Genomic DNA, 17,893 nt, shown 5'->3' with positions numbered 1-17,893 from the left:
ATGAAAACTGACAATCCAAGGATGTTACTAAACAGCAAGTCAATTGCCAAGGCTGGTTAGTCCACGATCTAGGTTTCTTAATGTTTTGTCTTGAATTTCTGAAATGATTGCCCTTCACCAAGACTCCCTGATGCAAAGCAGTGGGTAAATGAGCAGAGATTTGCCTACTGAATTCATTAATTCATTTAATAAGTATTGCGCATCCATCGAATACTCAGTGCTGTGCAAGGTATGAGGTATACAGTGGTGAAGAAAAGAGGTTAGTCCCTGCTGCTCACTTTTGTGGTTGGGGCTGCTCCTCTGGGTGTGTCATGGGTGCGACTGGGACATTTGGTACACTCTGAGGAAGCAGGGATGCAGAGAGAACTTGGCAGGAAAATTGGGGCTCTTGGGCATGGGACCCCTGAGAAACTCACCAGCGGTGAGAGTGACGTCTAGAGACCTTAGAATGTACTTCTTCTGTTGACAGTTAACACTGTATTTCAAGGCAGAGGGGAGATGGGCAAGGAATGAGAGATTTAAAGACCTCTGGCTCCTATCCGTAGTCTGCCAGGTGGGTCTGCTTTATCCTGAGCCTTCCAGAAAATATTAAGACGCAGCCTTGGTATTGATATAGCCTCTCATCTCGATAGAATCCACCCGGAAGGTGGTGACTGCTTCTCTTCTTTCGCTGTAAATGTGCTTTGGTGATCTCACCAAGCCTGGACCTCTCCAAGGTGAGCCCAAAGGAAGGTAGAGAAAGAAGAAGTGGTGTGTTGGTAAACATTTAACAGTTCTGATTTGCTGCATTTGTTACTCTCTTCTTAAAAACTCCCACCGTGGCTGATTTCAAGCTACTGATTTGATGTCAACTAATTCCCCAAATTTCTAAAAATTTAACACTGAACTGTTGGGAGCGATGGGTGGCTGCAGCATACCTTGGCTCTAGCAGAGCTCTGGAAAGAGACGTCTCTGGCCACCCACAAAGCTGTCAGTTCCCTAACACACCTGGAAGGGAGAGTGAGCGCTACGGATGATGACCAGGTGATGCGGCCGGTGTTAGCATGAATGTGTCCCCTCACCCTTGCCTTCACGTTTTCTGCCTTTGAAATAAAGGCCAGTTTGTGGCCATTTCCACCTTTCCTATGTTCCCCTTTGAAGGTTTCTTTTTTTCATCTTTTACCTCTGATTTAAAAATAAATACATTTTTTAAAAGAGCTAGAACAAATATCTTGCTTTCTGTTTAAGCAGGAGTGATTTTTTTCCTGTCTTGTTACTGATGTTTCTTCTGTTATTCTCACAATGCATCAAGTTAGAAAGAAGAGGCTGGTTTTGTTTTTCCTGCAAGGAAAAACGAACAACCGATGGGCTTTTCCTAACAGCACAAGACCACACCTTCTGAATTGTACTCAGAAATGAAATGTAGAGCCCCAGAATCCTGGCGCTGCCTGATGAGGGTCTCCTATTTCCAACAGATGGTAATTTTCAGAGCTGCTCCTTTCCTCAACATGATTTAGAATCGTATCTGTTCAGCCCATAAAGTAGAACTGAGACTATTAAAGACTCGAGATATGAATCCTATTAATGAAGCAGCACTTAGAAATGAGAGCATCACTGTCTTTGCTATTACATCGTCTATAGATTAGTCATAATGTTCTGAGGACCCTGTCTGATCAGAAGCTTATTTTAAATAGCAAGTTTCCTGTGACTAAAGAGTGCAATTATTGGTTGCTATCTTCAGAGGACAGTTACAGGGCAGATTTAAAAAAATGAACATTTTTAAAAAGCAATTAAATGGGCGGGAGACATAGTCTGAACCTAGAAGGCTGCAAAGAAAAAATAATGAACTGAAATAGAACGAGACTGGAAAATTAAAAAGCAAGTTACTTTGTCATTGTTGGACAGAAAAGCCCCCAATGGTGAGGTGAGTACCTGGGCTGAACTCCGGAGATTTTTTTTTTTTTAATTTACTTATTTTTTATTGAAGGATAATTGCTTCACAATATTATGTTGGTTTCTGTCATGTATCACCATGAATCAGCCATAGGTATACATATGTGCCCTCGCTCTTGAACCTCACTCCCACTTTCCACCCTTCCCACCTCTCTAGGTTGTTAGAGAGCTCAGGTTTAAGTTCCTTGAGTCATACAGCAAATAACTCTGGAGGTTTTAAGGCCACGCATTGGAGGTGGGTGTCTCTTCTTTTTGTCTTGCCTTGAACAGATGGGAAACATTTATCAGAACAGTGAAGGGTGAGAAGGTGCCTCCTCATTTCACTGACGAAGGAAATCTTTGCTCATAAACCACCCTTGCCTAAAAGGGGTTGGCAAAGAACATCTTAGGAAGAAAGCGAGGACTGTTAGATTTTAGAATGAGCAGGAGGAGGGAGGGAGGGAGCACAGGTAAGAGAAAACAGGTGGAGACACAGTCATCTCCAAAACAAGGCAATGGGCGGTGGCGGGGGCAGGGGCGGGTAGCAGACCCCAGGTCAGGAGTCAGACATACTTGGATGGGCATCTTGTCCCTGCCACACCTTACCTGTGTGCCTGTGGGCAAATTTCCTAACCTCTCTGGGCTTCAGTCTCTCTATCTGAACAATGGGCTATGTTGTGGTGGTTGTTTAGTCGCTCGGTCATGTTTGACCCTTTGTGATCCCATGAACTACAGCATGCCAGGCTTCCCTGTCCATCACCAACTCCTGGAGCTTGCTCAAACTCATGTGCATCGAGTCAGTGATGCCATCCAACCATCTCATCCTCTGCTGTCCCCTTCTCCTGCCTTCAATCTTTCCCAGCATCAGGGTCTTTTCTAGTGAGTCGGCTCTTCGCATCAGATGACAAAATATTGGAGCTTAAGCTTCACATCAGTCCTTCCAATGAACATTCAGGGTTGATTTCTTTTAGGATTAACAGGTTTGATCTCCTTGCAGTCCAAGGGACTCTCAAGAGTCTTCTCCAACACCATAGTTCAAAAGCATCAATTCTTTGGTGCTCAGTTTTCTTTATAGTCCAACTCTCATATCCATACAAAACTACTGGAAAAACTATAGCTTTGACTAGATGGACCTTTTTTGGCAAAGTAATGTCTCTGTTTTTTAATATGTTGTCTATCTTTGTCATAGCTTTTTTTCCAAGGAGCAAGTGTCTTTTAATTTCATGGCTGCAGTCACCATCTGCAGTGATTTTGGAGCCCAAGAAAATAAAGTCTGTTACTGTTTCCATTGTTTCCCCATCTGTTTGCCATGAAGTGATGGGACCAGATGCCATGATCTTCATTTTTTGAATGTTGAGTTTTAAGGCAGCTTTTTCACTCTCCTCTTTCAATTTCATGAAGAGGCTCTTTAGTTCTTCTTTGCTTTCTGCCATAAGGGTGGTGTCATCTGCGTACCTGAAGTTATTGATATTTTTCCTGGCAGTCTTGATTCCAGCTTGTGCTTCATCCAGTCCAGCATTTCTCATGATGTACTCTACATATAAATTAAATAAGCAGGATGACAATATACAGCCTTGACATACTCCTTTTCCAATTTGGAACTGTTGGGAAGCACAGTACAAAATAGCTGGTTGGAGGAAGTCCTTGGGAAAATGGTGAAGGGCCAGAAATACCCTGACTTGGTGTACTGCAGGCAGAAAAACATCTCCTGTTTTTGATTATGCCTGGCGCCAAGATTTAATAATAAATATTAAGGATGTTGCTTGAGAAAACGGGTTATGGGATAAGCACATGGGTCACTTAGAGCGCGCTGTCCTTGAAATATTTTGACTGATTAGGTATTAACCCCGTATGTACTCTGCTGGCTATATACTCTAAGCTCTTTGCTCCTGCTTCTATAAAAAGGCTTGATTGCAGAAATAAACTTGTCAGTCCTTGCAAGAGACTGTCCGAGTGTCATTCTTTCAGGCTCGTTGCTTCTAAGTCCTGGGGAGAAAATCCCCAACAGGAACCAATCTGATGTTCCATATCCAGTTCTAACTGTTGCTTCTTGACCTGCATACAGGTTTCTCAGGAGGCAGGTCAGATGGTCTGGTATTCCCATCTCTTGAAGAATTTTCCATAGTTTGTTGTGATCTACACAGTTAAAGGCTTTGGCATAATCAATAAAGCAGATGTTTTTCTGGAATTCGCTTGCTTTTTCTATGATTCAGTGGATGTTGGCAATTTGATCTCTGGTTCCTCTGCCTTTTCCAAGTCAAGCTTCAGCATCTGGAAGGTCACAGCTCATCTGCTGTTGAAGCCTGGCTTGGAGAATTTTGAGCATTCCTTTGCTAGCGTGTGAGATGAGTGCAGTTGTGCAGTAGTTTGAACGTTCTTTGGCATTGCCTTTCTTTGGGATTGGAATGAAAACTGACCTTTTCCAGTCCTGTGGCCACTGCTGAGTTTTCCACATTTGCTGGTATATTGAGTGCAGCACTTTCACAGCATCATCTTTCAGGATTTGAAATAGCTCAACTGGAATTGCATCACCTCCACTAGCTTGTTCATAGTGATGCTTCCTAAGGCCCACTTATGATAATGAACATATGTGCTTTTAAAACAAGCAGTTTGCTTCTGAAAATATATTGACTATATTGAAATATATTTGAAATATATTGAAATCAGCTTGCAATTGGGTACTGTCTATACTAGAAATGTAGAAAGGGCAGATATATGTATGCATCTATATCTGTTAATATATCCATATGTATGTATAGGTATATGTATATACACATACATACATATGTGTAGCTACATGGAGACTATATAGCTATATATGTAGCTGTACAAATGTATGCTTGTAATCTCTAGTTGTATAATATGTATGTGCATGATTTTTATGGTAGTATATCGTGAATGTATTTTGGTATCATTTTATTGGTTTCATAATAACCAATAATATAGCTATAACATAGCTATACCATATATAACAGCAATCTATATAGTAATATATGGGCTTCCCTGGTGGCTCAGTGGTAAATAATATGCCTGCCAATGCAGGAAACATGGATTCCTGAAAGATCCCCTGGAGAAGGAAATGGCAACCCCCTCCAGTATTCTCACTTGGGAGATCCATGAACAGAGCAGCCTGGCAGATTATAGCCCATGGGATGACAAAGGGTTGGACATGACTGAGCAGCTAAACAACAAAAGGCAGTATATATACATAGCTATGCAATAATATAGCTGTAACACAACTTAAGCCTATATTGTTGAGTATTTGGTACACCAAATTTCTATAGTATTAAAAATCATGCTTAATTGAATACTTTTCTATACATCTTTATTTTTTTTTTTAAATTTAAATTTATTTATTTTAATTGGAGGCTAATTACTTTACAATATTGTATTGGTTCTGCCACACATCAACATGAATCCACCATGGGCGTACACGTGTTCCCCATCCTGAACCCCCCTCTCACCTCCCTCCCTGTACCATCCCTCTGGGTCATCCCAATGCACCAGCCCCAAGGATCCTGTATCGAACCTGGACTGGCGATTCGTTTCTTATATTATATTATACATGTTTCCATGACATTCCCCCAAATCATCCCACCCTCTCCCTCTCCCACAGAGTCCAAAAGGCTGTTCTATACATCTGTGCCTCTTTTGCTGTCTCGCATACAGGGTTATCGTTACCATCTTTCTAAATTCCATATATACGCATTAGTATACTGTATTGGTGTTTTTCTTTCTGACTTACTTCACTCTGTATAATAGGCTCCAGTTTCATCCACCTCATCAGAACTGATTCAAATGTATTCTTTTTAATGACTGAGTAATACTCCATTGTGTATATGTACCACTGCTTTCTTATCCATTCATCTGCTGATGGACATCTTGGTTGCTTCCATGTCCTGGCTATTATAAACAGTGCTGCGATGAACATTGGGGTACACGTGTCTCTTTCCCTTCTGGTTTCCTTGGTGTGTATGCCCAGCAGTGGGATTGCTGTGTCATAAGGCAGTTCTATTTCCAGTTTTTTAAGGAATCTCCTCACTGTTCTCCATAGTGGCTGTACTAGTTTGCATTCCCACCAACAGTGTAAGAGGGTTCCCTTTTCTCCACATCCTCTCCAGCATTTATTACTTGTAGACTTTTGGATCGCAGCCCTTCTGACTGGCGTGAAATGGTACCTCATTGTGGTTTTGATTTGCATTTCTCTGATAATGAGTGATGTTGAGCATCTTTTCACGTGTTTGTTAGCCATCTGCATGTCTTCTTTGGAGAAATGTCTGTTTAGTTCTTTGGCCCATTTTTTGATTGGATCATTTATTTTTCTGGAATTGAGCTGCAGGAGTTGCTTGTATATTTTTGAGATTAGTTGTTTGTCAGTTGCTTCATTTGCTATAATTTTCTCCCATTCTGAAGGCTGGCTTTTCACCTTGCTTCTAGTTTCCTTTGTTGTGCAGAAGCTTTTAATTTTAATTAGGTCCCATTTGTTTATTTTTGCTTTTATTCCCAATATTCTGGGAGGTGGGTCATAGAGGATCCTGCTGTGATGTATGTCGGAGAGTGTTTTGCCTATGTTCTCCTCTAGGAGTTTTATAGTTTCTGGTCTTATGTTGAGATCTTTAATCCATTTTGAGTTTATTTTTGTGTATGGTGTTAGAAAGTGTTCTAGTTTCATTCTTTTACAAGTGGTTGACCAGTTTTCCCAGCACCACTTGTTAAAGAGATTGTCTTTTCTCCACCGTATATTCTTGCCTCCTTTGTCAAAGATAAGGTGTCCATAGGTGGGTGGATTTATCTCTATACATCTTTAATTATTTGCAGTGTTGCACTTTAAAAATCAGATAGTAAGTTTACACTAATGGAAAAATATGTTGAAAGTTTGAATATTGTGAACAGCGGTTATGTTCCCAGGCTATCCTAGAGCAGTTAATTTAACCTGCAATGTAGCCAAACTAGACTTCTGGTGCTGTGATACCTTACCTGGTTGAATTGTGTCTCCCCATATCCCCAAATATGTTCAAGTCCTAAACCCTGGTACCTGTGAACATGACCTTATTTGGAAAAGGATCCATGCTGAAGCCATCCAGATAAGATGAGGTCACACTGGATTCATGTGGGCCCTGGATTCCATGGAGTCTTTACAAGAGAACCAGAGAGAAGATATGAACTCAGAGCCAGAGGAAAGAAGGTCATGTGAAGACAGGAGCAGCTGGGTTGTCACAAGCCAAGGACTGCCGGGAGTCATCGGAAACTGGAAGAGCCTAAGAAGTTTCTTACCTGGAAGCTTTGGAGGGAGTATTTTCATGTTGATATGCCAGTTTCAGGATTCTAGTCTCCAGAACAGTCAGAGTGAGAAGATATATTTCTGGTGGTGGTGGTGTTGTTTCTTAGCTACCTACTCTGTGGTATTTTCTTGCAGCATCCCTGGGAAACTGACATATATATATATATATATATATATATATATATATATATATATATACCTAGCCAACTTTTGGCATAGATTTCTCCACAGAAAGAATCTTCTAAGGGGTGGTTAGAGCCCAGCTCCCGGGTCTAGCTCCCAAAAATACTTACCATGTAATCTAGCACTATCCCACTTCACATCATCTTCCCATAAAAAAGCCCAAAGTATACAAAGGCAGGAAAAACAGTCTTCCCAGGTCCCAGAGGGACAGAAGACAGTGCCCCTTCTGCCACAAGGTGGCGCTTTTGGCCTAGGCAGGGGTCCGAGATGGGGGCTGTGCTTAGTCACTCAGTCATCTTTGCGGCCCTTTGGACTGGAGCTCACCAGGTGCCTCTGTCCATGGGATTCTCCAGGCAAGAATACTGCAGCGGATCGCCATTTCCCCTCCAGGGGATCTTCCCAACTCTGGGACTGAACCCATGTCTCCTATGTTTCCTGCATTGCAGGTAGATTCTTTACCAGCTGAGCCATCGGGAGTCATATAATAAATAACTCATTTCATATTTGATGAAGACATAATAGTGGTGAACCAGACATGTTCCCAGTCCTGCATGGGATTTACAGTTTAGTGGGAGGACCTATAAGTGAACTGTCCAGAGTCCTGTTGGGGCAGTTTAAGGGGACTTGGGGGTAGGGCCTAGCAGCAGAGGGAAAGTGCTGGGGTTGGAGAGCTTTGCTGGGCAAGACCAACACCATGGAGGTGCCTTGAAAGGAAGTGGGGGTATGAGGAGGGATGGGAAGAAGAGGGTTCATGTGACAGTGTCTTTTAGATGGAGATGATTTAGAAACTTAAGTGATTGTGGTCTTAAAGGACTGTGTACACATGAGAGAGAAATGCTCCAGAAGAAAGTTAGTATGTTTCTTTCAGATTCAGCCAAGATTCTAGCTACTTCTCTATCATTTTGAGTGCTCATTCCACCTTATTTCTCTTTCCTTTCAGGCCAAGAAAACCAATCTGACTTAAATTTGATTACCATAGATTTGTAGGCTGGGTAGGATGGTGTCCTTGAATCTGTTTAATTGGCCTAATCCATTCAAGCAGAGTAACTGAGCACCAGCAAAAATGAATCCCAAGCTAATGGCCATGGCGTGTTTTCTGATAGGGAGATTGATTTAATGTGGTGAATCGATGTTTTAGAGTCATCAGTTAATTTCCTTTTCTGTCCCACATGTTAATTACCAGAGGAAACAATTTCATACCTAACCGAAAAGGATGAAACAAGATGTTGATTCTCATGTCAAATTACTTGGAACGAGAGAATCTGTGAAAGCCGCAGATGGGCACTGCACACATGTGGTTGAGCAGCAGTGACTTGAATACTTACGTTTAACAATAAGGCAGGTGGGTATCTGCCTAATATCTCAGAGTATAGGATATTGAGGTTCCAAGGCCAAGGATAGGCCATATGACAGAGACATTTCCAAGGCAACAAAGAGAATGGCTGTAAACCTTTTCTAGTAATTGCTCACAGTGGCTGTGTTACATGGTTTACCCATTTTATCTATCTATCTATCTATCTCTCCTGTATATTGATTTCTCAGATTTGATGACCTCCTTGCTTACTTTGTTATTCTTGTGACAAAGTTACCTAATTACATGTAAACATGAAACTCTTTGTAAACCCTTTTATAGCTCCTTTGGTTCAGTTCAGTCACTCAGTCATGTCCGACTCTTTGTGACCCCATGGACTGCAGCATGCCAGGCCTCCCTGTCCATCACCAACTCCCGGAGTTTACTCAAACTCATGTCCATTGAGTTGGTGATGCCATCCAAGCGTCTCATCCTCTGTCGTCCCCTTCTCTTCCCACCTCTGGGTCTTTAAAAGACCCAGCATCAAGGTCTTTTCAAATGAGTCAGTTCTTCACATCAGGGGGCCAAAGGATTGGAATTTCAGCTTCAGCATCAGTCCTTCCAAAGATTATTCAGGACTGATTTCCTTTAGGATGGACAAGTTGGCATGGCAGATGGTAAGAGCAGAGCATGGGAGAGCCAGTACCAGTCCCTATGGCTGGGGTGTCCAACGTGTGGCTTAAATCACTTGATCTTTAGGGAGGCCCTCTGAGTTTGGGATATCCCCTTCCTGGTGGTTCAGACAGTAAAGAATCTGCCTGTGATGCAGAATCTGCCTGGGTTTGGTCCTGGGTTGGGAAGATCCCCTGGAGAAGGAAATGGCAACCCACTCTAGTATTCTTGCCTGGAAAATCCCATGGACAGAGGAGCCTGGTGGGCCACAGTCCATGGGGTTGCAAAGAATCAGAGGTGACTGAGCGACTAACACTTTCACTTCCTTTTTGGATCACCTGCTGGAGGTTTGGGTCCAGACTAGGTCAATTTTCTTCCCCTCCTACCTATCTCAGTGTAGTATCTTCTTTATATCCTTAACTGTAGAAGAGCTGTTCTGTTAGTCTTTTCAGGTCATTTTCAAGGAGAGTTGTTACATACATAGTTGTAGTTTTGACCTATTGGGTTTGGAGAAGTGAATTTAGGGTCTTCCTACTCTGCCATCTTCCTGGTTTCCCCATCTTTCATATAGAAGTAATGCTGAGCTACTATAAGACTGGTGGTTAAGGATATTAAATTGGATTTCCATGGACAGTCTTTGGAATCAGTTCAGTTCAGTCACTCAGTCGTGTCCAACTCTTTGCAACCCCATGAATCGCAACACGCTAGGCCTCCCTGTCCATTACCAACTCCCGGAGTTCACTCAAACTCATGTTCATCGAGTCGGTGATGCCATCCAGCCATCTCATCCTCTGTCGTCCCCTTCTCCTCCTGCCCCCAATCCCTCCCAGTATCAGGGTCTTTTCCAATGAGTCAACTCTTCGCATGAGGTGGCCAAAATATTGGAGTTTCAGCTTCAGCATTAGTCCTTCCAATGAACACCCAGGACTGATCTCCTTTAGAATGGACTGGTTGGATCTCCTTGCACTCCAAGGGACTCTCAAGAGTCTTCTCCAACACCACAGTTCAAAAGCATCAATTCTTTGGTGCTCAGCTTTCTTCACAGTCCAAGTCTCACATCCATACATGACCACTGGAAAAACCATAGCCTTGACTAGACGGACCTTTGTTGGCAAAGTAATGTCTCTGCTTTTTAATGTGCTACCTAGGTTGGTCATAATTTTCCTTCCAAGGAGTAAGCGTCTTTTAATTTCACAATCTGCAGTGATTTTGGAGCCCCCAAAATAAAGTCTGACACTGTTCCCACTGTTTCCCCATCTATTTCCCATGAAGTGATGGGACCAGATGCCATGATCTTCGTTTTCTGAATGTTGAGCTTTAAGCCAACTTTTTCACTCTCCTCTTCCACTTTCATCAAGAGGCTTTTTAGTTCTTCACTTTCTGCCATAAGGGTGGTGTCATCTGCATATCTGAGGTTATTGAGATGTCTCCCAGCAATCTTGATTCCAGCTTGTGCTTCTTCCAGCCCAGCATTTCTCATGATGTACTCTGCATATAAGTTAAATAAGCAGGGTGACAATATACAGCCTTGACGTACTCCTTTTCCTATTTTGAACCAGTCTGTTGTTCCATGTCCAGTTCTAACTCTTGCTTCCTGACCTGCATACAAATTTCTCAAGAGGCAGGTCAGGTGGTCTGGTATTCCCATCTCTTTCAGAATTTTCCACAGTTTATTGTGATCCACACAGTCAAAGGTTTTGGCATAGTCAATAAATCAGAAATAGATGTTTTCTGGAACTCTCTTGCTTTTTCCATGATCCAGTGGATGTTGGCAATTTGATCTCTGGTTCCTCTGCCTTTTCTAAAACCAGCTTGAACATCAGGAAGTTCACGGTTCACGTATTGCTGAAGCCTGGCTTGGAGAATTTTGAGCATTACTTTACTAGCGTGTGAGATGAGTGCAATTGTGCGGTAGTTTGAGCATTCTTTGGCATTGCCTTTCTTTGGGATTGGAATGAAAACTGACCTTTTCCAGTCCTGTGGCCACTGCTGAGTTTTCCAAATTTGCTGGCATATTGAGTGCAGCATTTTCAAGGCATCATCTTTTAGGATATGAAATAGCTCAACTGGGATTCCATCACCTCCACTAGCTTTGTTCGTAGTGATGCTTTCTAAGGCCCACTTGAGTTCACTTTCCAGGATGTCTGGCTTTAGGTCAGTGATCACACCATCGTGATTATCTGGGTCATGATCTTTTTTTGTGCAGTTCTTCTGTGTATTCTTGCCATCTCTTCTTAATATCTTCTGCTTCTGTTAGGTCCTTTATCGAGCCCATCTTTGCATGAAATGTTCCCTTGGTATCTCTAATTTTCTTGAAGAGATCTCTAATCTTTCCTATTCTGTTGTTTTCCTCTATTTCTTTGCATTGATCACTGAGGAAGGCTTTCTTATCTCTTCTTGCTATTCTTTGGAACTCTGCTTTCAGATGCTTATATCTTTCTTTTTCTCCTTTGCTTTTCGCTTCTGTTCTTTTTACAGCTATTTGTAAGGCCTCCTTAGACAGCCATTTTGCTTTTTTGCATTTCGTTTTCTTGGCAATACCCCACGTCCAAGTTAAGAGAAACCCAAGTAAGATGGTAGGTGTTGCAAGAGGGCATCAGAGGGCAGACACACTGAAACCATACTCACAGAAAACTAGTCAATCTAATTACACTAGGACCACAGTCTTGTCTAACTCAATGAAACTAAGCTATGCTGTGTGGGGCCACCCAAGATGGGAGGGTCATGGTGGAGAGGTCTGACAGAATGTGGTCCACTGGAGAAGGCAATGGTAAACCACTTCAGTATTCTTGCCTTGAGTCTTTGTTATAGCACCTGACTTTTAGCAACATAGCATGAGCTGTTGGCTGAAAGCTCAGGAAATTACACCAATGGCAGCAAATTCCCATCACATCAAATAATGTAAAGTGCTCTACATGTTCAAATCATGGTAATGGTCATGGTGGTGACTGGCTGAAATGCTGCTCTGAAGCTGTGCTGTACAGAGTGCTTTCTGGTCAACCTTAAATTGCCATAAGCAGTTCTGCAAAGTGGTGAGAGCATGGTTTCCAGAGCCAGGTTGCCTGGGTTGGAAGGCTGGTCCTGCCCTTTAGTGATGTGCCATTTGGAACAAGTGAGTTCATTGCTCTGTACCTCAGTTGTGTCATCTTTAAAATGACGATGACAACACCATCTGCCTCAATGGGTTTTTGTGATAATTAGATGGACTATTATTGTGAACGGCTTATGACAGCACAGACACATAGAAATTTCTGTGTAAGTCAGTGTATATGCAATAAGTAAAGCTACTGCAGTTATGCTGTTTAGCCTGGATATTATGAAACGTCCCCTTTACTAAGTCCATCAAAAAGGAGGTTGATTCCTTATTTGCTTCCTAGAATGGAAGCTCCATTAAGGGAGGGAATTTGTCTGTCTGCTGGAAAATAAAATATTTGGCCCTTTGTTGGAAATAACGGATAACTGAATGTTGGAGTTTTGTTGTTACTAATGTGTCAAAACTGACTTGACATCCTAGTTTTTTATAGGGTCCTCTGGTACTAAGGAAATAATTTTCTAACAAAAGAAACAAGTCATGATCTTCATGGGAAGTCTTGAATGCCAAACCTCTGGGGATGGAGCAGTGGAAAGAATACTGGTGTGCGTGCGTGTGTGTGTGTGTGTGTGTGTGTTAGTTGCTCAGTCATATCTGACTCTTTTCAATCCCATGGACTGTAGCCTGTCCGGCTCCTCTGTCCATGGAATTCTCCAGGTTAGAATACTGGAGAGGGTAGCCATTCCATTCTTCACCCGGTCTTCCTGACCCGGGGATTGAATCCAGGTCTCCTGCTTTGCAGGCAGAGTCTTGACTGTCTGAGCCACTAGGGAAACCCAAGAATATTGATTCTAGGGTGCAGAGCCTGCATTCAAGACTTGGTTCCGCCTCTTACTACCTGTAGGAGTTTGTAGGGGCAGGGGAGTAGTATCAGAGCCTTAATTTCTTCTTCTGTAACATTGGGATAATATTTACTTTATTGGGCATTTTGAGAAATATATGTGTCAATACACTAAAAATACAGGGCATATCTTATGTGCCTGTCATGGGAAGAAATACGATCCACAACATACAATAACTTGGCCTGTATGAAGCTGCCCTTGAAAGAAGAGAAAGGGCTGGATTTGGGCATTTTACACTGGGACAGCTGAAAATCTGTAACTTGTTTCCAATAAGAGGAAGGCTGCTTTTTGTGATGTGAACTCATTTGGATCTTGAGGTCCTGCATTTGTTCCAATTGAAATGTTTTTGTCTAACACAGGAAGATTTTGTACAGAATTCTGGGAAGCCTGGCAGGCCCTTTCTGAAGTGATTGTAATGTGATTTGCTGCATGTATCAGAGAGGGAGGTTGCTGTGGCCTTCTTGTAAGGCAGGCAGATTTGATTTTAAGCTCTGGAGGCAAATAAAGAAACAGTGGGAAACATACGAAGAATCTGAGCAAATGTGTAAATGAAAAAAGGGAGATGGAAATAGGATAAAAGATGGAACACAGGATAAACAAGCTGGCTGGCTTTTGCATCCTTACTTTCTACTAACGAGCTCGGATGGGACCTTCAAGGGGGCATTGTTTCGGTGAGATCTGCCTCACCTAAGGGACACAAAGCCAGAAGCATTCCTTGATAATGCACAGAATAAAGAAATCTTGTTCATTACAAAAAGCAGAAGAAATAACAGAGACTTGGATGTTTTTAAAATGAATTCAGCAGAAATTACTCCAGTTGGGGTTTATGGACAACGAGAAACAAAGAACGACAAAGCTCTGTTTCTGCAGGCACGGAGTCTTAGTTACAAGGAACTGTTTTGCAAGGCATAATTTGAGACCCATGACCTGACAAAATACTCCTGGGTCAGGGTCACTTCTAAGATTGGGGCCTTGTCCCTGATGCTGATCCTCCCCAGAAAAATCTCTCCGGGCTGGTCATTTGATGGCAGTCGTTCTCTGCCAAATGTCCACAAACCAATCTGAGCATTTAATATGTGCTAAAATATGTTAAATATGTGTAAATGACTCTTTCATGCAAGTGACCTCTGATCTTACCATCCGAACATTAAGAGTGGCCCTCTGGAACTGTTCCAGTGGAAATTCTTAGGATGTCAGTGCCAACTCAGTTGGAAAGGTATTTTTGTATTTGGGCAGGTTTGGGTGGGGATGAGGGTATTCTGGGGAAAGCACATCCTTGAACCGGCTGTAAAAATTGTACTAGGCAGGTAGCTGATGACTTCATCAGCAGCAGGATGAGCACTGTGCCCAAGCAATCATTAACCATCATGGTGAAAATGAAGACGCTGCACAGAAAATCACTAAGAAGAAAAATGTGCCTACTCAGTTGCTGAGTCTGACTCTTTGTGACCCAATGGACTGTAGCCTGCCAGGTTCCTCTGTCCATGGGATTTCCCAGGCAAGAACCCTGAAACGGGCTGCCATTTCCTCTTCCAGGGGATCTTCCTGATCCGAGAATCAGAGCCAGGTCTCCTGTTTCTCCTGCATTGGCAGGCACATTCTTTATCACCAAGCATACCTGGGAAACCCCAAGAAGAAAAATAAGAAAAATAAAGTCTCCTAAACCCGGGAGACAGGGAATGGGACATTCCATTACCAGCTGGAACAGTGATCTGTTCAGACACTTTTGTTGAGGTAACATGTCCTTTCAGGATTACATTAAGAATAGACATTCATTTCTTTGTTCATTCATTCAAAAGGCATTTTCTGAGTACCTTCTAGATGATAAGAACTATGCTAGGGCCTGGGATTTCAAAGATGTATCTTATAAATAGTTCCTGCTACTGGGAATTCTGGCCAAAGGGGAGACAGACATTCCAAAGAACATTTACCCTAAAATAATGGGAGTATATTAAGAGTGGCCCTCTGGAACTGTTCCAGTGGAAATTCTTAGGATGTCAGTGCCAACTCAATTGGAAAGGTATTTTTGTATTTGGGCAGGTTTGGGTGGGGACGAGGGTACTCTGGGGAAAGCACATCCTTGAACCGCCTGTAAAAATTGTACTAGGCAGGTAGCCGATGACTTTATTAGCAGCAGGATGAGATAATCCTGAGAAGGATTAAGTTTTCTTGGGAAAATGGGAGGGGATTTTGCAAAAAGCCTCTTAGAGGGGGAAGCTTCTACTTTCTGTCTGGAATGAGCATGATTGTGTCATCCTAACAAATTGAAAGGAACATACACACACACATACAACCTTAATTCTACCCGTAAATACCATAAGGTTGCAGGAGATAGCTGTCTGAGTTCTAGAATTCTCTTAGTATATTATGTGCCTGGGGCAAATACTAGGCACTTAAGAAATGCTTCTAACTGTGATGAGAATGAGTCACTTAGGAGGATTTATTTATTCTAAGAAAAACAATGAAGACACTCTTCTTTCCTGTGGAAACTTTGGAAGATGAGAAAGCTGAGATGAAAAGGATTCAAGGCAGTGGAAACAGAAAATATTTAATAAGCTTATAAAGAAAAGGAGAGGAAAAAGCCATTGTTAGGGAAGTAAGTGGAGGTTTTCAATGGTAGTTTTCTTCCTTTTAGTCTCTTCGAATCTCTGCATCTGATCTCAGTGGTGAACTCTACATGTTTTTCTAGCACGACCCATGAGGTCTGGCTTTCTGTTGGCAATCACCTGAGCCCTGATCTCAACCTTTGTAACTGAATTATATATACCCCGAGGACAGATTGATTCGGAGGAAGATACTTCTGCAATTACAGGGAAAGAGGACGTGGCAGCCTGAAGCTGGTCTGAAGAGATGCCATTAGGAAGCAGATGCAGGCAGCAGTGTGGAAGTAGAAGATTATAAGAATGCTACCCTCCCTGGCTCTGTTTTCCAGAAAAAAACGTACCCAACAGGCAAAACAGGAGATAGAGGACTCCCTGCAGGAACGGTACAGGCTTCTCTGTCCATCATGGTTGTCCATCAAGCCTTTCATCAGATGCCATTTTGGGAGATGCGGCTTCTCTGTCCATCATGGTTGTCCATCAAGCCTTTCATCAGATGCCATTTTGGGAGATGCCCCTCTGATGAGTCTGTCATGATCATTACTGTTGTAGCTCAGTTGCTAAGTCGCGTCCAACTCTGCGACCCATGGACTGCAGTACACGTCTTCTCTGTCCTGCACTATCTCTTGGAGTTTGCTCAAACTCATGTCCATTGAGTTTGATAATGCCATCCAACCATCTCATCCTCTGTCACCCCTTCTCCTCCTTGCCCTCAAATCTTTCTGATTCGTTGGAAAAGACCCTGATGCTGGGAAACATCATTACTGAGTTAATATATGAAAGGCACTTCAGAAGTTTCCTCCTTTCTTTGTGCACTTTTTAGCACACAGAAGTGCTAAGTAAATGCTGTTGTTATTTTAGAGGCTAAGGAATTTCATATACATGTGTATGAAAAAGAGACAACTTTAAGAACTTCAAAAGTGTACGTATTTTAAGTGTAAATCTGAGTTTCAAAAGGGAAGATGTGTGTGGGTATGTGAATATGTATGTGTGCCTGATTGGGAATATTTGATAAAAGAAGAATTTAATGTCTCCTAATTATATGAGAGCTTTTGAGACAAATTAATAAGTAATTATAATCACAACAGAAGTGCTTCCTCCCATATGGGGGCAAAGAAGTTTCAATTTTCAGTGCTTAAACATTGAGGTCGTGGTCCTAGAATGTTAATTGAAGCTGGGAGGAACCTTAAGTGTCTCCCCCAAGTCCCAAATTTTATTGATGAGAAGATATACTCAGAAAGCAAATCTCACCCAAGACTACATGCCAAAAAGAGGCAGAGGCAGCTGATAGATTCTGTTAGCTGGAGGAGTGAGAAGAGAGGACTGTGAGTTCCCTTCAAGTCCTACTCACTTTACAAGTGACAGATAGCCCTCTGAATTATGTCAGGACCAGGGCTGGTGGAGCACACAACAGCTCAGGGAATGGGGGATAAAGATGACCATGAACAGAGAGAAGCAGACATGGAAACGCTCCCCAGGCTTCTGCTTCCATTGTCCTGCCCCTGTCCTGGATGCCACCTCTGCTGACCATGTAACTGGAGAGCTTAGGCTGGTGCCACTGGTCAGAGTGACACACTTCCAGTAGTCCTGGCTGTCCTATGGTTCAGTGAGGGACAGACTGGTGAGCCAGTGTGTGTGAGAGAGAGAGAGACAGAGGGAGAGACAAAGAGATAGAAAGACAGAGAGAGGGAAGGGAAGAAAGACAGAAATAGAAAGAGAGAGACAGAGTCCCTGCCAAGTCTCAAAAGGGCTTCGAAGAATATTTTTGGAATGATAGGAACTGTTTTCATTACTTATTAGTACTTTCTACTGACCTAATCCTCCGACCCCTGTGTCAAGTTTGAAAAGACAAAAAGAGAATAAAGTCCAATAAAGTCATACTCTGAGAACAAACTTTTAGAGAGTGTCCCAAAAGTCTAAACACGTGCTTAAAACTCCTGAGGCACTCTGTAAGTAAAAAGAGTAAAAACTCGAATCCACTGAAGGGGTGAAGGGTGGGGAGGGTCAGTTGATCAGGCTTGG

Source organism: Bubalus kerabau, chromosome 22 (genome assembly GCF_029407905.1).
Source record: "Bubalus kerabau isolate K-KA32 ecotype Philippines breed swamp buffalo chromosome 22, PCC_UOA_SB_1v2, whole genome shotgun sequence".
Lineage (NCBI taxonomy): Eukaryota > Metazoa > Chordata > Mammalia > Artiodactyla > Bovidae > Bubalus > Bubalus kerabau.
The sequence above is the reverse complement of the archived record's forward strand: the minus strand, read 5'-3'. Positions refer to the sequence as shown.